Source organism: Mytilus edulis, chromosome 5 (assembly GCF_963676685.1).
Source record: "Mytilus edulis chromosome 5, xbMytEdul2.2, whole genome shotgun sequence".
NCBI lineage: Eukaryota > Metazoa > Mollusca > Bivalvia > Mytilida > Mytilidae > Mytilus > Mytilus edulis.
The window spans coordinates 52,802,461-52,825,893 of NC_092348.1; the positions used below are offsets into that span (position 1 = coordinate 52,802,461).

The 23,433-nt window shown below is 31.7% G+C and overlaps 1 protein-coding gene across 2 annotated transcripts in view; it reads right to left on the reverse strand.

Moving 5' to 3' along the window:
- LOC139523920 (zinc finger homeobox protein 4-like) overlaps positions 1–23,433 on the reverse strand; it is a 190,154-nt gene that overhangs the window by 104,084 nt on the left and 62,637 nt on the right. For both annotated transcript variants that reach the window (XM_071318317.1, XM_071318318.1), the window contains one exon: positions 9,666–9,731. The gene's annotated coding sequence lies outside the window, so the exon portion shown is untranslated. The remainder of the gene's footprint in view (positions 1–9,665; positions 9,732–23,433) is intronic.

Here is a 23,433-nt window from a genome sequence, read left to right on the forward strand (position 1 = left end):
TCAGATAACCTGAGACAATTCATTTTGATAGATAGAATTAAATCAAAAACTGCATGCAGTTAATTTCAAAAGAGTTAATACTTTTATAATTTAAAAAAGAACAAACTTTTTTTTCTTCTGCAGTAGTGCTTGTAAGAATTTGCATGTGAACTTGAAAAAGTGCCTTTTAAGTACCAGAAACCATAAGATAACAACTACAAAAGATGTACATTGTTTTAAATGATTATGGTATGATATATTGGTAAGTTTTCTAATACCTTTCCATACTCCTTTAATGGAGCCAAATTTAGTTATTAGCAAAATATAAAAATGGGCAGTTGACGTTCATGGTAGTTATCATTTACACATCTTTTCAAACCTCATGGTACCATTACAATGAGAACAAATCAGCAATTACATATTCATTAGAATGGTCTTATCCATGAAGGAATATAAAAAACTGAACAAAAAACCTATTAGTACAAATTGTGGACGTCAAGGAAAAAAAAATTGACACCAACATCGGTGTAAGGAGAAAGACAATTAACTTTCTCAATATTTTTAAATTTCATTACTCTACCCATGTAATTGTGTGTCCCTTTCTAGACACATTATTACAATGAAATTCTGCCAAATATCTCTTTGACATGCAAATGAAATAAGAAAATAAGTAAAATATTTAGACAGAAATGTTATTTTCACTGTAACCTCTCCGTGAATTAGATTGTTCCTGTGTACAATAAGATCACAAAATTGTGATTATTTGGTTCCTCAAGGGACGTCTAGCATTTACTAATCTCCAATCCATACTTATTGGATTGGTACAAGTCATGAAGCACAGATTTCACATCTTGATATAGACAAATTTTCCATAAAGACATAATTGACCATTCAAGACATCTCTTGAAAATCATTAAAACAAAGTAAAACTTTTTAATACCTCCATCAAGGGAATGAGATATTTGTAATCTTATGCAATGTGTATAGTTTTTATACTTATATTTCGTAATGTTTCTACTAGAATGATTTATACTACCCATCATTAAAACTAATTTTCTGTAAACACTGTTTTTGACTTTTCTAAGGAAATCATATTTTTGTGATCATATTATATGGGACAAAGTTCAGTCAAAGATTCCAGAGGAAGGAAGGGGACTTAACATATCTAGAAAAAAATATTCATTTATAATCTTTCTCCCTCAACAAAAATCCTGGATGACACAATTCAGTTTTCCATAGTTGAATTTTTCAAAATGTTATTTTCTAACCTATATTTTTATCTTTCAATAAGCTAAATCTTTTAATTGATTATAAACACATTAAGAAATGCTTTCAGTTAGTTGAGGAAAAGTTTTGGAAAAGAGGCTTTTTCCAACTTCTTCCAATTTTTATGTAGAATATCCAACATTATTGAAGTCCACACTAAATATCACCTAAGATAAGCCCTCTTTGCAACATCCAGATGTCATATTTATACAGTCAAATAATTTTCTTTGTCCATGAGAAAAAAATCAAATAATTGCTGTAACAATACAATGGTTTCTACAAAAAATAATTACCATTGATGAAAGTGGCCATTATCTTAACAGCAATTACCATGGTAACGAATTTTCACAGTTTAACAGCCTTTAATGAAGATAATGATTGGCTCAGCTGGTCAATAATTAATTTGTAATTAACAGTAGCAAAGAGAAGCTATTACCACAGCTACATAGTGTCATTATATTACTATTCTTTATACATTAAGAGTTATCTCCCTTGAGGTGAGATGCTGAGAAATTTCTTAGCCAGTCTATGAAACTGTGAATTGTACAGCAAAAATAAACCTCTTATAAAAGGAAAAGTGTTACACAATATAAATCTTGTTTACATCAGATCCAATGTCATTTTATTTATTTTTGTGGCTGTAAATGTTTTAGTGTCTGAAGATTTGGGGGGTAGCAGTAATTTGGTGGCTACTACAAATGATATAAGCCATAAGTATGTGCTGTTATTCTAAATTCTTCTATAGAATAGATAGTTCAGAAACACAAAAGGGTATTATGTGACCACATAAATTCTCATCTGTAAAAACTATACCGGGTATGTTTGTTTTGTCAGAAATGTTTAATAAGAAAGCAGCATGGTGACATAAAGCTGCTATGATCATTGCCAGGTCTTTTATAGATAGCTATGCAATATAGGTTTTGCACATTGTTGAAGGCTGTACGGTGACCTGTAGTTTTCTAATTGGCAATCATACCATAACAAGTTTTGTCAATGTTCCAGGTAAAGGTTGAATTGAAAAATACAAAAATAGACCAGAAACGTCACTTTTCAGCATGGTAGGGTTAGTTACGTCATCTGCCATCTGGCAACCCAATCACAGACCCATTCCATTTACTCCAAATATAAAATACATAGTTTTATAGATAAGCATTAGTTTCATTACCAAAGAGTCAAGTCATATTTTGTAAAATTTATAGAAAACCAGTCTTTTCAGGTTTTCTAGTACCGCTTTGATATATTTTTTAATACCTTTTTTTTTAACCTATTTTCAATAGTCACCTCTCTTATAATATCAGTTTCATCTTGTTGAAAGGGTAACCATTAGATGCAGGTTTGACTGTTTTGAATACAATTGATATGATTTCCATGTGCACAACACATGTTTCATTATCTGGTAAGCTTGTGACAGAAAGTTAGGAATACTAGAAATATAAATTATTTGAGAGCATGAAAACCAAAAAAGGCCTTTCAGATTTTCATGATGGAGTTTCAATCGAATTTTAAGTTTTAACATGATCACATAGTTTCAATATTCTTCGCATAAATTCAAAATAAAAATTCAGTATTTCCAATATGTATGACCCTGTTAATTTAAGTACTAATGCCATGATGAAGATTTTTAAAATTTATAGTGACAAGGTGTAATGCATAATGAAAGAAAAGTAAATAAACTTATCAGTGAAATTAAATTGTTCATTTCGATGTAATGAGGGGTTTATATCTTCGATAACAAACAAATGTAGGGATTTTAAAAGTAGACAAATTAACAATAAATTTAATAAGTATCAATGTTATGGGCATTGATATTTGTCTGTCCTCTAATATAAGCCCTAATAAAATTCTCACTTTGCATGGAAAAGAACAAGAGGCTCCCAAGACCCTAAATCGCTGACCTGGTAAAAAATGTGCTATTTTTACATTTTTTCCCCCTTCTTTATAGCAATCAGCTAACATTGCTTGCTTATTTGTAGATTTCTTCTAATTGCATTCTAATAAGGATAATTTTTAATAATTTTTGTTTGAGATGAAACACATCATTTTGTGGCAGTAATAAACTTGCATGATCTTATATTACTATTTTTAAAGCATTTTAAAGTTTAAGGTAAACTCCTATATTTTTGACACTCTACTGTAATAATTTCGTTTTTCTAATAGATTATATTTGATATTTCTCTGCTTTTATTTCTAAACGTTCTACATATATTCTTCCTTAAGCGTTAACAAAATTTTTCGTATTCTTGATTTGTTTTTGAAAATTGATCTGTGTTTTGTGGTATATTAAAGCATAATGTATGAGTTTCATAACATTTGGTTGAGGCAAACTAAAGGTAGAGAACAGAATTGAAAATTTCAGCAATTTTTCCATTTGTAAATGGGCATAACTCTAAGAATGGTGTTTCGAGATTTTTTCCTATATGTAAAGGGGCATAACTCTAAAACTTTCTAAGTTGTATTTCCATTCTTAATGAAGAATTGTTTCATCATTTATGATATTTTGAAGAAATTTCAAGTTTCACTTTTGTGACAGGTACCAGAAGATTTTATCAGTATAAACCATTGACATTTTTTCAATTCAATCAAGGAAGCTTTCGCATGATTATTAAAACCTAATAAGCCTTTTAGCTGAATAGTATTAATAGGGTCTTGTTTCAAACCGGTTTAAATCTTCCTCTTTCATAATTATGCAAAGAAGAAAACAGTATTGAAAATAATATTTTCTTCCTAGAAATCATGCATTTCATGTTATGACAATTGTGCCTGTTTAAATAATACTGATACTTTATATCAAAATAATAAATTATCATAGAAGTTTCACAATCTGGTGGTAGAAAAATGATAAATTTATGGAAATTCCAAATTAGGTACTTAATACTTGAGATAGTACATTTGAGTAGTTTCATATAGGACATATTTACTTTCTAGGAATTCAATTTCACATAGATTAAGGTTATTATCACAAGGAAGATAATGTAAATCTTGATTCAACTTTTAACAAAAGTTCTTGTTGAAATTACAACCATATCAAGACTGACTTTATATGTCACATATAACTTATATTGATCAATTGCTATGGATGAATAGACTTGTGAGGTATACTTCAATGAAACAAGAAACCAAACAACACAAATAACCAATATGACATCAAGAGGGCAATATACAGTTTTCAACAATGGACAAGTCTAGTACTGTAATGATAGGTGCATAGTCAAGTGGTAATAATACTTACAGCAAATTCAGGGCTACAACAAATCTGATATCTGTTCCATATACCAAAGTATGAGAAAAATAGTGGTAGGGAAGCAGGATACAGTAACACACCAGGTACCACAATCTTAAACCACAGATGAATTCAAATTCAAGGAGCAATCAAAAATCTCAATCTGGATCTCATTCCAATGGAAGAATTATAATCTGTGGGAATCAAATCCTGATATTACTTGCCCACTGTTACAAACTTTTCATTGATTGCTCCTCAGGTTGTGGTTCCCTCCTTTGATTAGGGATCAAGATATCAGATGTAATCAAGATATCCGATGTGATATCTGTTGAAAAAAGTCTGGGGCTGAAGGTCATTCACTTTTGAGCACAATTATTGTACTCAGCTGTAACATAATATCTGAATGACAGATACACAGACTAAAAGATATAATGCTCACCCGTTCATATAAGGGTGGGGAATACAGCATTTTAGTAGTAAATCAAACATCTTCTAAAAAATTCAAATTTTCAGGAAAATATACTTAAAAAAATATAAAAAATTAGAATAGCAAACTATTACTTTTCAAACTTAAATAGTTACTTACAGGAAGAAATACAAATTTCAACAACATATATTAACAAATCAGATGACAATTGGAACAACTTTATAATTTTAATAAAATCAGGAATCAGAAAGAAATAATCTGGTACAAAAAATTGAAAAATAACAAGCCCAATTCATAATAACAATGATGTTTAATTCATGTGATCCGGTTACTGATACAATTTGGTTTATTTTAATGAACATTCATTATGGTATCCATTAACAGTGGGTCCGGAAACCGTCTTTTAAATTACAATCATCATGCTAATCACGTCAGCCATAATGAGTTTGAAATAATCATTTAAACCTCATTAACAACTTGAAATTTGGGAATAATAAATGCCATTAAAAGTCAAATGTTTTAAAAACTGATAATCAGGACCTGACAATCGCTGACCTCAATTTGAAACAGGATATAGTAGCCAATTTGGCAGACATTTTAATTTTTTCTGCATGTTTTTCACATAACAAATATAAAATTGTTCAATTATCTCTAATTTAATGAAAATTTTTAGGTGTAAACAACACAAAATTTAAAACCAAAAGTAAGTAATCAGGTCCAAAGTAACAAATCATAGGATAAAATGGTACCATCCTTGTTGGAATGCACAACAAATTGAACATGTTCATTACCTAATATAAAACCATTCATTTAAATTAAGGTAGTTTAGAAAATTGAGAAAAAATTATGTGTCTGTTTCAATCTTAAACCTTGTCAGTGCTAGTCTTAAGGTAGCACAATACAAAGATTTTGTCACTCCCAATCAGACAACTTTAAACTGATGTAGTTCATTTCATCTTTCTTTATATTTTAGAAATGAGGTACCAAAAGAAAGAAGAAAGATTAATCATATATATCTTTTTCAGTTTATTTCGAGGATTTGGTGCTGAATATGATGCTTGATAATTTCTATTCAATTTATTCACAACATTTTTAGTTTCTAACAATTGGAAGATGGACATTTTATATAGACAAATGCCTATTGTTGAAGATTGCATGATGACCTCTTTGCAGTTATCTTTGTTGTTGGGTTACTGTCTCAATGATGAATACATGATTATTTATGTTAAGAAAAAAAATCTTGTTTTCCCTATTTTTATACATAGATAACTTTAAATGGAACGATAAAACAACCGTATTAACCATAATGTCCATTATGCATTTGACCTTGAAACATAACCTTAAAAAGACTCAACAAATAACAGCTAAAGAAAGTTCCCTATAAAATAAAAATTTTCCATTGAAAAAACAATTGCGATGTACGATAAAAAAATTTGAATGATATATATAGTTTTTATGAATTTAATTTTGTCAGATGTAAATTAAAACAACTTTAATTTTGATTATTTAATTAGCATATGTAAATTAAAATAGAGCCTTGGCATTAATCATAAAAAGCAATCAGCATCAGCAGGATGTCCCTTATTAGAGTAACAAAGACCCCTGACAAAAATGTATCATCACAACAATATAAACAAATTGAACCAACAAAACCAATTAAAATCTTGATAGAGAAGTGCTTTAATTTATTCAATGGGTGCAAAGTTAAAGCCTTACCAATTGTCCTATTAAAATATGAAATTGGAGAATAAAACTTGTATTTCTTTTGACCGCCATGGGACATAAAGAAATAAAAAGAAGATCTAGGGCTACCTGAATAAATGCTTCATTAAACTTGCAAATGTCTACAATCACATTTATGATTTATTATTCTAAAATCTCCATGTTTTAAAGTCATAAGAAACCTCAAATTAATAAAAAGTTATGCATATGTTTTTTATAACTAAATGGATAGTTTTCATTATACAACTTATGTACATATACTTTTTTTTTAGGAAAATTCTTTAATTTGTTCACATTTAGAAGAAGTTTATTTATTTTAAATTGCTTGCTTCCAGCAAGCAATTCTCCGACATATTTTCCGTATGCATAGTGACCTGAGCGTAACCCTCCTCGTAAAAATCCGGTGGTCGCAATACGCATGGATCTGTCATTAAAATAAACAATTATCTGATTGTTCATGTTAAACACGTGCTCAATAAGCATGCTTTTTGTTATTTGTTTACTATAAGGTGACAATCGGTAAACTTCGGCTTCAAAACGCTGCATTTAATGAGTAGCCATATTTGTTAAATCATAACAAACAGAGAGAAAAACTAGAATGTGTCCAAAGTACACGGATGCCCCACTCCCACTATCATTTTCCATGTTCAATGGACCGTGAAATTGGATAAAAAATATAATTAGGCATTAAAATTAGAAAGATAATATCATAGGGAACATGTGTACTAAGTTTCAAGTTGATTGGACTTCAACTTCATCAAAAACTACCTTGACCAAAAACTTTAACCTGAAACATGCACTTTCATTTTCTATGTTCAGTGGACCGTGAAATTGGGGTCAAAAGTTTAATTTGGCTTTGAAATTAGAAAGATCATATCATAAGGAACATGTGTACTAAGTTTCAAGTTGATTGGACTTCAACTTCATCAAAAACTACCTTGACCAAAAACTTTAACCTGAAGCGGGACAGACGGACGAACGGACGAACGAACGAACAGACGGACGGACGCACAGACCAGAAAACATAATGCCCCTCTACTATCGTAGGTGGGGCATAAAAATTGACGATTAAACTATATATATGCGTTAAAAATGAGAAATTCGTGCACAGAGGACTAAGTTTATGGTATATACATGCATTGGTTCAAGATTTGGATAAACATTATTTTTCACCACTCACTCGTTTCATATGACTTTAATGCTTTCTCCCAGAATTATATGCCTTAACCTCTCAAAATGGTCAAAAAAGTCAGGTTAGTTAAAACAAATTTGTCTTGGTATGGCATATCCATTTTGTTAATTGACAATGTCTCTAAGACTGTCCAAAATATGCATAAAAAGTTGCTTTCTTTAAAAAAAGAAATGCAATCGTGAACCTAAATGCATGTTTGATGTAGATAAATTGACATGGATTCTTAATGAAACTGATGTTTTATGCTCGGCATAGAATGAAATTCAAAACAGTGTGGCTGTGGCCATTGATTGACACATTTAATTCATCCATTGACTGGGACAATTTATGTGAACGTTTGTCTGTAACGACCACTGTTCACGACGTACCTACGATAGACATTTAAACTGTGAGGTCACCAAAGGTTTCTTAACGCCTTTAATTATAAAATAATTAAAAAAATTAATCAGGAATAACCTTTATGTTTTGATTTATATAATTGATATAAATCAAAACATCGTGTTATTTCTGATTAGTTTTTCGAATTACTTTATTAAGGTGTTGAGAACCTTTGGTGACCCCATAGTTTAGGTGTCTTTAAAAAGTACATAGTGAGCAGTAGTTGTTACATACAAACGTTCACTAAATTGTCCCAGTCAATGGATGAATTTAATGTGTCAACCAATGGCCACAGCCACACTGTTTTGAATTTCATTCTAATTTTCTTGTTAAAGAAATAATTTCTCTCTCCTATCCCTCAGTCCCTTCTTATAGACAACATTACAACATGATAAATAGGAAGCTACCCTCCTGTATATTAATTTCTTTCTGTGGTGCTATTTTGGGAATAAGAGGTAACTTCCTGGATGAAGTCAAAATATAACTGTGAAAACAGTCTTTGATGTAAAGAAGTTTAATGAAATGAATCATGATTATTCGTTTTTGTAGCCAGTTTGATTTGATTTTTAGTGTTTTAACGCCACTTTTAAGCACTGCATTTAGGCTATTTCATGGCAGCCAGTTTTTAAAGGTGGAGAAAACCACGACATTTGATAGGATAGCTGACAATTCTAGTCAGTTTGAAAATAGTTCAAAACCCTAAGCTATATTCTTATTTATCAATTCCGAACTTAAAAACCTTCTTGGAAAACCAATGAAAGGTCAAACAAAGCACTACAATTCCTTTCAATTTGTCTAAGTTTGAAAATGGGGAATACATGTGTAAAGGGTCGAAAACTCAAATGTTTTTAAAACTATTACATTTAGACTAAAGTCTTAGATTGTCTAATGTCAGCTAGTAAGTTTCAAGTACAAGACATTTTGTTCTCTCTGAAAACAGGTACCTCACCTGCGATTTTACAGTTGACCACACTAAGTCTTGGACTAAAACTATCATGGTTATTGCAGTGATTTTAATAAAACAGGCCCTCAATTACTCAGCCCCTAACAAATACCTCATAAACACATCATTTCTTACTATTTTGCATATTTAAAGTACAGTAAGTACTGTTTACATCATCATTCTACTATCTCCTGAATTGTTGTTATCAGATTTCCTTTGTGGTTGTTTCAAAAGCAGTGTTGTTATAGTTAGAGGAATGGTACTGTGTCAGAATGGGTAAACAGTCCTGTACTAAGGCACTTGCAATGGCAACTAGAAATCTGGAGATAACACACACTAGTTAGGTAATGCCATATTCAAGGAAACTGGTATTTATAATAATGTGTAGAAGAAAAGTTATTTTTGATGGGACTATGAATCATTTATTATGTCATATTTTATATAAATGTTGGAGCCATATTAGAATAAGAGGTAAATAGTATTGGTTTTAATACATATATGCAAAAACTTTACATATCAATTATAATTGTATAGTTACCTTATTTGACATAACTTCATGAAGTATAATTATTTTCATCAACTGTTTTGTTCAGCTTGACTGCGTCTGAAAATAAAACAACATTTAAAAATATCTCACATTTCTTGTCAATTCAATTATACTTTACCAGGTCTCATTTGCATTTAACTTGGTCAAATCAAATAAATATTAAGGTGAAAAAGATAATGTTATAACTGGGGTACTTTACAGGGCAGTTTACAGTTTTTACCTCTTTAAATAGGGCAATTTGTTGAAACATGTCTGTCAGGTTGTAACAAATGTCAGGAAAAATGAAAGCACTCAGACATGTCATGTTGGGTCATATGTAAATAAATATAATAAGCTGTGGTATGAGTGCCAATGAGACAATTAATCTCTCATCCAAGTCACAATTGGTAAAAGTAAACTATGATAGGTCAAAGTTATAACAGTCTTCAACACAGAGCCTTGGCTCACACCGAACAGCAAGCTATAATGGGCCCCTAAAATGACCTGTGTAGAACCATACAAACAAGAAAAGCAACAGTCTAATCTATTTTAAAGACGAGAAACACTTATGAACCATATTGACAAACAACAACTTCTGGACATCATTAGACCGTTGGTTTTCCCGTTTGAATGGTTTAACACGATTAAATTTGGGGCCCTTTATAGCTTGTTGTTTGGTGTGAGCCAAGGTTCCGTGTTGAAGGCCGTACATTGACCTATAATGGTTTACTTTTTTTAGATTGTTATTTGGATGGAGAGTTGTCTCATTGGCACTCACACCACATCTTCTTATATATATTAGATTCCTGACTAAGGACAGGTATGTTTGTGTGTTTTTATTTTTTGACTTTGAAATGCATTTGATGAATAGATTTTGATCTCAATTAGAGAAATCTTTATTTTGAACCTAGTTCCTAGGTGGTTGAGGAACAGTCAACAGTTACAAGTGCTCTTGAAAAATGATGAGGCATATAATTACTTACTGATGAAAATGAAAAGAAACAGAGTTATGATGCTCATCTCTTTTTCATGCATTTATTGGTGTTTAACACCACTTTCAGCACCATGGTGCTATTTCATGTCAGTCAAGTTTTTATTGGAGGAGGAAGCTGGAAGGCAAAGAGAAAACCACAATCTTTTGTAGGAATATTGAAAATGGTACTCAATTAAGATTAAATGTCAAAAGTACTTGCTGCATGTTTGATTTGAACTCACAACCTCAGTTTTTAAAAGATTAGTTTTAGTTTAAACATATTTATTTATAGTGGATTGTGAAACAATTTTTGCAACTTATATTTATCTCTTTCCACTTTACGGGTGCGTCGAGTGCTGATAATACATCTGATATGAAAAATGTTATGACTCTAATTTTGCATTAAAATTAGCAAGATCATATCATTGGGAACATGTGTACTAATTTTAAAGCTGATTGGACTTCAACTTCATCAAAAACTACCATGACCAAATCATTAACATGAAGTGGGACAAACTGACGAACTAACTGAGAGGACCTAAAACAAAAGGACGTTCATTCCTCTAATCGACCACCAATTCTGATGTCATAATGAAATATAATTCCAAATCAACGGCCAATTTTATGACTTTAAATTCTAACCAACGTCTTTTTTTGTTGTTGTTTTCAAATCACCGTCTGTTTTATAGACTTTATTAAAGAGTAAACTCTAAATATAAGTCCCTATCATAATACTTTTCAACCATTGTCTGTACGTTATTCTTTCTATTTTTTTAGGCTGCATACTGCCCTCAATATCGTTTGATTATCTTTGTTTCTTGGATTGTTGTTTTTTATTGTCTGATAATGTAAACTTACCTATCATTTATATGAAAACAAAAGGAAAACCAGATGCTCCGCAGGGCGCAGCTTTATACAACCGCAGAGTTCGAACCCTGAACATTGGGGCAAGTATTGACACAACATTCAAGCTTGATACAGCTCTGAATTTGGATTGTGATTAAATAGTTGACAAAGGTTTCTGACACATAATGAATGTGGTCTCAGAACTTAAAATTAAAAACTTTAAATTTTAAATTGGACATTACCTATTATGGTCCAATATCCAAAATCAAAATACATGGTTAGATTCAGCATATCAAAGAACCCCAAGAATTCAATTTTTGATGAAATCAAATAAAGTTCAATTTTGGACCCTTTAGACCTCAACCTGAGTGAATTTGATAACCGGGCCCAAACATCAAAAATCTAAAGATTAAGCATATATCAAAGAACCCCAAAATACAATTTTTGTTGAAATCAAACAAAGTTTAATTTTGGACCCCAATTTGGACCAACTTGAAAACTGGGCCTACAATCGAAAATCTAAATACATGTTTAGATTCAGCATATCAAAGAACCCAAAGGATTCAATTTTAGTTGATATCAAACAAAGTTTAATTTTGGACCACGATTTGGACTAACTTGAAAACTGGGCCAATAATAAAAAATCTAAGTACATGTTTAGATTCAGCATATCAAAGAACCACAAGAATTCAATTTTTGTTGAAATTAAACAAAGTTTAATTTGGGACCAACTTGAAAACTGGGCCAATAATCAAAAATCTAAGTACATGTTTAGATTCAGCATATCAAAGAACCCCACGGATTCAATTTTTGTTAAAATCAAACTTAGTTTAATTTTGGATCCTGTGAACCTTAATGTAGATCAATTTGAAAACGGGACCAAAAATTAAGAGTCTACATACACAGTTCTATTTGGCATATCAAAGAACCCCAATTATTCAATTTTTGATGAAATCAAACAAAATTTAATTTTGGACCCTTTGGGCCCCTTATTCCTAAACTTTGGGGACCAAAACTCCCTAAATCGATCCCAACCTTCCTTTTATGGTCATAAACCTTGTGTTTAAATTTCATAGATTTCTATTTACTTATACTAAAGTTATGGTGCGAAAACCAAGAAAAATGCTCATTTGGACCCCTTTTTGGCCCCTAATTCCTAAACCGTTGGGACCTCAACTCCCAAAATCAATCCCAACCTTCCTTTAGTGGTCATAAACCTTGTGTTTAAATTTCATTGATTTCTATTTACTTATACTAAAGTTATAGTGCGAAAACCAAGAATAATGCTTATTTGGGCCCCTTTTTGGCCCCCTTATTCCTAAACTGTTGGGACCTCAACTTCCAAAATCAATCCCAACCTTCCTTTAGTGGTCATAAACCTTGTGTTGAAATTTCATTGATTTCTATTTACTTATACTAAAGTTATTGTGCGAAAACCAAGAATAATGCTTATTCAGGCCCTTTTTTGGCCCCTAATTCCTAAACTGTTAGGACCTCAACTCTCAAAATCAATCCAAACCTTCCTTTTGTGGTCACAAACCTTGTGTCAAAATTTCATAGATTTCTATTTACTTATACTAAAGATATAGTGCGAAAACCAAATGACGAAGACGTTGCCAACGTGATACCAATATACGACCAAAATAATTTCAATTTTTGCAGTCGTATAATAACTCCATATTCACAAATAGACATAACGATACAGATTAATGTAGACTCTACCACTGTTTAGAGTGGGATATGATATTTATCCACTGGAGACAGTTAAAAATTTCAAATTTAACTGTCAAAATATTTCAAATTTAACCGGCCAGAGTGTATAAATATCATTGCACGAGATTCGATGGTGGAATCTGATTCTCTGCTGTTTTTTAGACGATATGCAGACAATCTTAATCCTTCTTTTCAAACATCCTGCAATAAAAGATGTGTTTTTTCTTTGTGACATCATCAGGCTTTGTTGCCTTTTTCATGACGTCACAATAGGGATTTCTGCCGAAAGCAAACAAATTCCGACTTCATAAACAAATTTTGATCAATGAAAAACAGAGATTAAACGAACGTCATTTTGATCAAATAAAAATAATGAACAGGTCATGAATGGGATAAATGAAGTAAGAGTTACAGAAATACAAATAAGAAATAAGGCATCCCGATGAAAGTCAGCTGATCTATTGGACGTCAGTTTAGTGATTCACTACGTTACATTGGACGTCAATTATATAGTGTTAAATATTGGACATTGATTTGAGAACATCGCATCAGATTTGGATGGTGATTTGAGGAACAGACTTTGGTTAGAGACTGGTTGTCTATCTGACATTTGTTTTTAGGGGACTTATTTACTGTACCAAATTCATACATTATTGGATAAGTGCCATTCTCATTGAAAAATTTATACTTATTGAGACAAACGCTGCCATTGAATTTATTCACAACTCCCTATGCAGTAGAATATTTTCATATTAAATTCTAATGACTTTAAATTTAGTAGACAGGTTACCTTTTCTGTGGTTGGACATTCAAGTCAGGCAACTATAGGTATATTTAAATCAAGTTTACAATCATTGAAATTTGGGGGATTTTTTTTTTATATGAAACTAGAGGCTCTCAAGAGCCTGTGTCGCTCACCTGTTAATGTGTTTACTGATGTCGGCCATCTTCGTTGGTAGGCGGGGTCATTAGACACTTTTTTTAAAAATAGATACCCTAGTATTATGATTGTGGCCAAGTTTGGTTAAATTTGGCCAAGTCGTTTTAGAAAAGATTTTTATACAAGTTACAAAAATGACGAAAAGTTGTTCAATATTGACTATAAAGGGCAATAACTCCTTAAGGGGTCCTCTAACAATTTTGATCATGCTGACTTATTTGTAGATCTTACTTTGCTGAACATTATTGCTGTTTACAGTTTATCTCTATCTATAATAGTATTCAAGATAATAACCAAAAACTGCAAAATTTCCTTAAAATCACCAATTTTAGGGCAGCAACCCAACAACAGGTTGTCTGATTCAACTCAAAATTTGTGAGGGGATATATCTTATTCTGATGGACATTTAAATCTTGAAAGATTTGCCCTAAATGTCTTAGTTTCAAAGATATAAAGCAAAAACTGCATTTTACCACTATGTTCTAATTTTAGCCATGTCGGCCATTTTGTTTGGCAGGCTGGGTCATCGGACACATTTTTTAAACTATAAACCACAATGATAATTGTGGCTAAGTTTGGTTAAATTTGGCAAAGTAGTTTTGGAGAAGAAGATTTTTAGAAAAGTTACAAAAAATGACGAAAAGTTGTTAAAAATTGACTATAAAGGGCAATAACTCCTTAAGGGGTCAACTGACAATTTTGGTCATGTTGACTTATTTGTAGGTCTTACTTTGCTGAACATTATTGCTGTTTACAGTTTATCTCTATCTATAACAGTATTCAAGATAATAACCAAAAACTGCAAAATTTCCTTAAAATAACCATTTCACAGGCAGCAACCCAACAACAGGTTGTCCTATTCGTCTGAAAATTTCAAGGCAGATAGATCTTGACCTGATCAACCATTTTACTACATGTCAGATTTGCTCTAAATGCTTTGGTTTTAGAGTTATTAGCCAAAAACTGCATTTTACCCCTATGTTCTATTTTTAGCCATGGCGGCCATCTTGGTTGGTTTGACGGGTCACGCCACACATTTTTTAAACTAGATACCCCAAGGATGATTGTGGCCAAGTTTGGTAGAATTTGGCCCAGTAGTTTCAGAGGAGAAGATTTTTGTAAAAGTTTACGGACGACGGACGCCAAGTGATGAGAAAAGCTCACTTGACCTTTCAGGTCAGGTGAGCTAAAAACAAGATGTGGTATGATTGTCAATGAGACAACTATCCACAAGAGACAAAAAATAACACAGAAATTAACAACTATAGGTCACCATACGGCCTTCAAAAATGAGCAAAGCCCATACCCCATAGTCAGCTACAAAAGGCCCCAAAATGACAAGGTAAAACAATTCAAACGAGAAATCTAATGGCCTAATTTATGTACAAAAATTGAACAAAAAACAAATATGTAATATACAAACAAACGACAACCACTGAATTACAAACTTCTGACTTGGGACAGGCACATCCATACAGAATGTGGCCGGGTTAAACATTTTAGAGGGATCCAAACCCTCCCCTAACCTGGGACAGTTGTATAACAGTACAACATAACAACGGCTTTACTCATCAGATGGACAAAAATACAAGTGGATGTGGACAGGTACTTGTACATCCTAACAATAAAAAGACACTAGATACAGAACTGAGAGTACTCACAGTTAGCTGACAGCTAGTTCAAAGCCTCTAACAACTAATAAACAAGAGTGCACATGCTGAAATGTCTCGCCTTCTTTACTAATCATTGATATTATGTTGATAAAATTGAGAATGGAAATGGGGAATGTGTCAAAGAGACAACAACCTGCCCAAATAAAAAAACAACAGCAGAGGGTCACCAACAGGTCTTCAATGTAGCGAGAAATTCCCGCACCTGGAGGCGTCCTTCAGCTGGCCCCTAAACAAATATATACTAGTCCAGTGATAGTCCAAAATATAAAGCTTTATTACAACTGTCACATAAACTAAACATTAACCAAGAAAACTAAACATTTACCAATGAACCATGAAAATGATGTCAAGGTCAGATGAACCATGCCAGACAGACATGTACCGCTAACAATTCTTCCATACAACAAATATAGTTGACCTATTGCTGATAGTATAAGAAAAACAGACCGAAACACAAATACTTAACACTGGGCAATGAACCATGAAAATGAGGTCAAGGTCAAATAAAACCTGTGAGACTGACATATAGATCATAAAATATTTCCATACACCAAATATATTTGACCTATTGCAGTATTAGAAAAAAGACAAAAACTAAAAAACTAAACTTTGACCACTGAACCATGAAAAGTAGGTCAAGGTCAGATGACACCTGCCAGCTAGACATGTACACCTTACAATCATTCCATACACCAAATATAGTAGACCTATTGCATACAGTACAAGAAAAAACAGACCAAAACACAAAACTGAACTATAACCACTGAACCATGAGAATGAGGTCAAGGTCAGATGACACCTGCCAGTTTGACATGTACACCTTACAGTCCTTCCATACATCGAATATACAAGACCTATTGCTTATAGCATCTGAGATATGGACTTGACCACCAAAACTTAACCTTGTTCACTGATCCATGAAATGAATTTGATGTCAAGTGAAAACAGTCTGACGGGAATGAGGACCTTGCAAGGTATGCACATACTAAATATAGTTATCCAATTACTTATAATAAGAGAGAATTAAACATTACAAACATTTTTAACTTTTTTTCAAGAAGTCACTGAACCATGAAAATGAGGTCAAGTACATTGAACATGTAACTGATGGAAACTTCGTAACATGAGGCATCTATATCCACAGTATAAAGCATCCAGGTCTTCAACCTTCTAAAATATAAAGCTTTTAAGTAGTTAACTAAAGACGGCGTCACCGCCAGATAACTATCCCTTTGTCAAGCTGGGCTCGACAAAAGTCGCAGGCTCAACAAAAAATCATGCATCTAAGACTAAATTATCAATCTGTACACATCCAACATCCAATGGATTTCGTGTAAAGACGTCATAAACAGTCAGAGATAAACATGCCCTTATGCAAAGCCAAGATACACTGGTATCGACAGATTGTAGATGCATGAATGTGTATATGTATATAACATAGGGATCCCGCTAACATGTTTAACCCCGCCACATTATTTATGTATGTGCCTGTCCCAAGTCAGGAGCCTGTAATTCAGTGGTTGTCGTTTGTTTATATGTTACATATTTGTTTTTCGTTCATTTTTTCTATATAAATAAGGCTGTTAGTTTTCTTGTTTGAATAGTTTTACATTGTCATATCGGAGCCTTTTATAGCTGACTATGCGGTATGGGCTTTGCTCATTGTTGAAAACCGTATGGTGACCTATAGTTGTTAATGTCTGTGTCATTTTGGTCTCTTGTGGACAGTTGTCTCATTGGCAATCATACCACATCTTTTTTATAAGTAATATTTAGTTTACTTTTTATTTACTGATAACAAAATCAATATTTATACCAATAAAAACAATATTCAATGATCTTATTACAGTGTTGAATTGGTAACCTTTTAGAATAAGTTTATTTAACGGATTGACAAGTTTACCAGGATTGCTTTTAAATTTTCGGTAATGGTAAACAACATTTCCGTAAAATGGTTTATTGAGAGCTTGCAATAAATATGATGTATACATTTATGAATTGTTAAAGAATGTATTTGTCCTCAATTTGACTTTTTCTGTGTTGTTGAGTTCCTGTCTTATTGAAGTATACCTGACACCTACTTTTATTTATGCTGATCTGTATGTTTTTTTCATCCAAATAAAACAATCTGTCATTAAATTGGAAAACAATCAAAATATAAACCTATCAAGGCCAGCAGCTAAATATGTCTTGAATTCAATACTAAATTTATATCTGGTCTAACCAAAACTATCAGATTCTGAATCTGAACTTATTATAAAGAAACAATTTCAAATTAATTCTTAAAATAAAAGCCAGAATAAAAAGTATGCATTTCGTTATGTAAATAAAAGCTTCCTGTACTTTTAAAAATTTGACCTTTAAATATTAAGAGACAACATTTGCCGTTTTAATACATCAATAATACTTGGAACATCAATCAGACAGTTTAACCCAAAAAACAACAAGACAGTGCGCTAATTTCATTAGTAAGTTAATATCAATATTGATTTCTCCTGATGCCTATGTACAATTATACATTTAAAATGTGCAAATGTTCATTCAGTGTTTCATAAAAGTGGCAAAAAGGAATAATCATCTGAGACTTTGCAGCCATATATCAAAAACTGCAGTGAATTTATTCTGATGTCATGTATAATAAAATCATGCACTTGCTGAATCAGAGTAATTAAATTTCTAATTATTTTGACTTTGTCGATATTTCATATAGATATTTCCTTAATTACAAGAGAACACTTGAATGTGATAATAACAAATAACAAAATATCCTTTTTAAAAGTAATTGTACAAAATATCAAATTATATACATCCCATTCTTTACAATATGCAGACATGCCCAGATTTGTCTTCTTAAGTGATAAAATCTTATTTTTCCTGTATATGAACTAGAGTCTCCAAGGACCCTGTGTCGCTCACCTGATAGTTTGTTTACAATTGATGCATAAAATGAATCAACTGTTATACTTTTGCTTTAGTTTCAGAGATATAAGGCAAAAAATGCATTTCACCCCTATGTTCGATTTTTAGTCATAGAACACATTTTTCAAACTAGATACCCTAACGATTATTGTGGATAAGTTTGGTTAAATTTGTCTCATCAGTTTCAGAGAAGATTTTTGTAAAAGATTACAAAAAATTTCAAAAAATTGTTAAAAGTTATTCAAGATAATAACTAAAAACTGCAAAATTTCCTTAAAATTACTAATTCAGGGGCAACAACCCAACAACAGGTACTTTTAAAATTATCATCTAGAAACTAAAACTGTGATTGAGGTATGCCACACTAAATACCTCTGATTTATTGAGGTAAGGACCTATTGAATATGATACACTGCATTCTTTCAACAATTGTTTTAGGGTAACTTTACCAAAACAGTAACTGTTACAACTGTTATATCAGCAAAATATCAAATACCTTAATGGTAATCTCTTGTCAGCTTTCAACAATAAAGTGTCAGTATTTCAATTGCAAATAGACTATGAAACTTACATTAAGGTCAAACAAAATGTCAAAATTGGAAAAAATATGAATTATTACATCAGATGAACCCTCAAATAAACCTTTTGTATAACAAAATTCATTGTATTACAGTGTAAGGGAAAATAATGTATATTATATTAGAAAAATTATTTTACATTTCTTAAAACTTTTGACATATTTGACATTTCTTAAAACTTTTGACATTTTTCTAAGAAGATAAACACTTGTTAGGCAAAATAAACATTGTCCTTTTCTATATAAAGGTATTTTTAATTAACAACTAGATTTATAAATAAATTAACATTGAGGTAAGCAAGCATAAATATAAAAAAAGTTTGAAAACAAGGCTTGTTTTATAAATTAAAGAAATCTTCACAAATGAATCAAAGTATTAAGCTGGATCTTATATAAAGGTTTGTCTCTGATTCCATGAGGGATATTTTTAACAATAATTTTATTGTGTACAGTCCTTCAGGTACCAGTCTTGTATTACAACTCCAGTTTCCGGTGCATGTCAAAACATGGAGGGAAACAAAATAGTCCATTTTTTTCTGAATTTTTTTCTGGACTCAATTTTTTTCTGTTTGATAGGTTTATGCTGAATTGAAATATATATATAGATTTAAAAAAAATCTTGCATCTTTTTGGGGATATCAATCCAGGAAAGTGGAAGGATTTCAGGTTTACTGGAAGTGGTGCGGCCTAGTGAAAACAGCAAACAGAAAGTAGAAAAAAAATGTTTTGACTTTAGGGTTACATAACTTTTTATTCTTCGTGGCATGACCCACTTTATTTTTGATTAAATCACAATTTCACATTAGTACATACATGAAAAGAACATGAAATTTTTTTCTATGTAGCATTTTTTATTTTTTTATTTTCAAAGATCAGCTGTTTAGCATGTAAGCCTATGGAGCAGTCAATTACAAGACTGCAACCTTCAAAGATATAGAAACTGAAGTTATCTTTCTTTCATAAATTTTTTTCAGTGATTTTTAATTCATTGTTTAGTTCAGTACAAGTAGCAATAGAATCTGCATTGAAGGGTGTTTCAACATAGCTCTATATAAAAATTCACTGTCACCATGTTTTGATTTGTAAATAAAAATAAACAGCTGCGCCATGAGCGCATGATACGCCCGACGTCTTGTGTGGAAGTTTTATGCAATAATCATAAATAGTTTCTGAGAAAATTTTAAGCAATAACCGTATATTGTTTTTGAGACACAGCGGGACATGTTTTAAAAACCCCCAACCCTGTTTTTTTTTAACAAAAAACTAAATATCACTAAAATAAAATTTTGAATCAAAACCAAAAAGTATACAGATCTTTAGATAATATAACAAAGAAGTGTGTAAAGTTTTAAGCAATAATCATAAATTATTTTTGAGATATGGCGCGACATGATGTAAAAAAAACCTCCCCTGTTTAACAAAATACTCAATAACTCCAAAATAAAGTTTTGAATCATCACCAAAAAGTATACAGATCTTTAGATTAATATAACAAAGAAGTGTGTAAAGTTTAAAGCAATAATCATAAATTGTTTTTGAGATACAGCACAACATGTAAAAACTAGAGGCTCTAAAGAGCCTGTGTCGCTCACCTTGGTCTATGTGAATATTAAACAAAGGACGCAGATGGATTCATGACAAAATTGTGTTTTGGTGATGGTGATGTGTTTGTAAATCTTACTTTACTGAACATTCTTGCTGCTTACAATTATCTCTATCTATAATGAACTTGGCCCAGTAGTTTCAGAGGAGAAGATTTTTGTAAAAGATAACTAAGATTTACGAAAAATGGTTCAAAATTGACTATAAAGGGCAATAACTCCTAAAGGGGTCAACTGACCATTTCAGTCATGTTGACTTATTTGTAAATCTTACTTTGCTGAACATTATTGCTGTTTACAGTTTATCTCTATCTATAATAATATTCAAGATAATAACCAAAAACAGCAAAATTTCCTTAAAATTACCAATTCAGGGGCAGCAACCCAACAACAGGTCGTCCGATTCATCTGAAAATTTCAGGGCAGATAGATCTTGACCTGAGAATCAATTTTACTACATGTCAGATTTGCTCTAAATGCTTTGGTTTTTGAGTTATAAGCCAAAAACTGAATATTACCCCTATGTTCTATTTTTAGCCGTGGCGGCCATCTTGATTGGTTGACCAGGTCACGCCACACATTTTTTAAACTAGATACCCCAATGATGATTGTGGCCAAGTTTGGTTTAATTTGGCCCAGTGGTTTCAGAGGAGAAGATTTTTGTAAAAGATTACTAAGATTTACGAAAAATGGTTCAAAATTGACTATAAAGGGCAATAACTCCTAAAGGGGTCAACTGACAATTTCGGTCATGTTGACTTATTTGTAAATCTTACTTTGCTGAACATTATTGCTGTTTACAGTTTATCTCTATCTATAATAATATTCAAGATAATAACCAAAAACAGCAAAATTTCCTTAAAATTACCAATTCAGGGGCAGCAACCCAACAACGGGTTGTCCGATTCATCTGAAAATTGCAGGGCAGATTGATCTTGACCTGATAAACAATTTTACCCCATGTCAGATTTGCTCTAAATGCTTTTATTTTTGAGTTATAAGCCAAAAACTGCATTTCACCCCTATGTTCTATTTTTAGCCATGGCAGCCATCTTGGTTGGTTTGCCTGGTCACGCCACACATTTTTTAAACTAGATACCCCAATGATGATTGTGGCCAAGTTTGGTTTAATTTGGCCCAGTAGTTTCAGAGGAGAAGATTTGTGTAAAAGTTAACGATGACGGACGACGAAGGACGACGGACGACGGACGCAAAGTGACGGGAAAAGCTCACTTGGCCCTTCGGGCCAGGTGAGCTAAAAAGTCCCCCTTTTTTACAAAATATTCAATAACTCAAAAATGAAATTTTGAATCATCACCAAAAAGTATACAGATCTTAAGATTAATATAACAAAGACATGTGTAAAGTTTTAAGCAATAATCATAAATCGTTTTTGAGATATGGTGCGACATGTAAAAAAAACCTCCCCCTTTTTTACAAAATACTCAATAACTAAAAAATAAAATTTTGAATCATCACCAAAAAGTATACAGATATTAAGATTAATATAACTAAGAAGTGTTTAAAGTTTTAAGCCATAATCAAGAATTGTTTTTGAGATACGGTGAGACATGTGAAAAAAAACACACCCCTGTTTTAGTTACAAAGTGCCGTAACTCAAAAAGGTTTAATCTTATTTTCACCAAAAAGTATACAGATCATTTGACCATCATAAGAAACAACTATGATAAGTTTCATGAAATTTGGATAAGTCGTTCTCAAGTTACGGTGCGACATGTTTACGCCGGACAGACAGACGGACGGACAGAGGGACGGACACCGGACATTTGTATACCATAATACGTCCCGGCGTATAAAAACCAAAGCTCCCAACATGTTACCTTGCAAGTATATCAAAACAGAAACTTGTACCATCTTATTTTCTGGACTTATGCATTTCATTGAAGTAATTTGACCACACTGGATGAAGTACCACTGTTTACATAATAATACTCTGCACAAAAATGTCATTAACAGTAACTCCACATTTATTTAAAAAAAAAAATCCCTTATCAACAATGTTATAGGACAGACATAGCAAGCCCAAGGTTATTTATTGTAATTTTCCAGATAAAAACAAGCTTAAAATGCCAGAAAAATACACATGATATATTGATTCAATTAATTAAGGACAAACATATTTGATAAATAATCCCAATTAATAATAAAATCAGACAGAAATTATCATGATTAAAATGATAACAAGCTGTTGCTATAGCTACAAGCATAAACTGACATAAATGTTAAAAAAAAATTTGATGGTAAATTTTTTGTATTTAAATTAACTGAAAGATGATATAATGCAAAAAATTCATCTGAACAATTGTGGAAACATTTATGCAAAACCAATCAATCTAAAGTTTTCCCCTATCCCATTGAATCATAAATGTAAGGTTTTTGTAACTTTTAGTTAATTTTTACTTGTTTTCAAATTTCTACTTGAAGGTAATGTGTTACCCATTATAAAAAAATATATGTCATACCTGATCAATTAAAGAGCTATAATAACTACCATAGAAATGTGAAAGGAATAAGAAA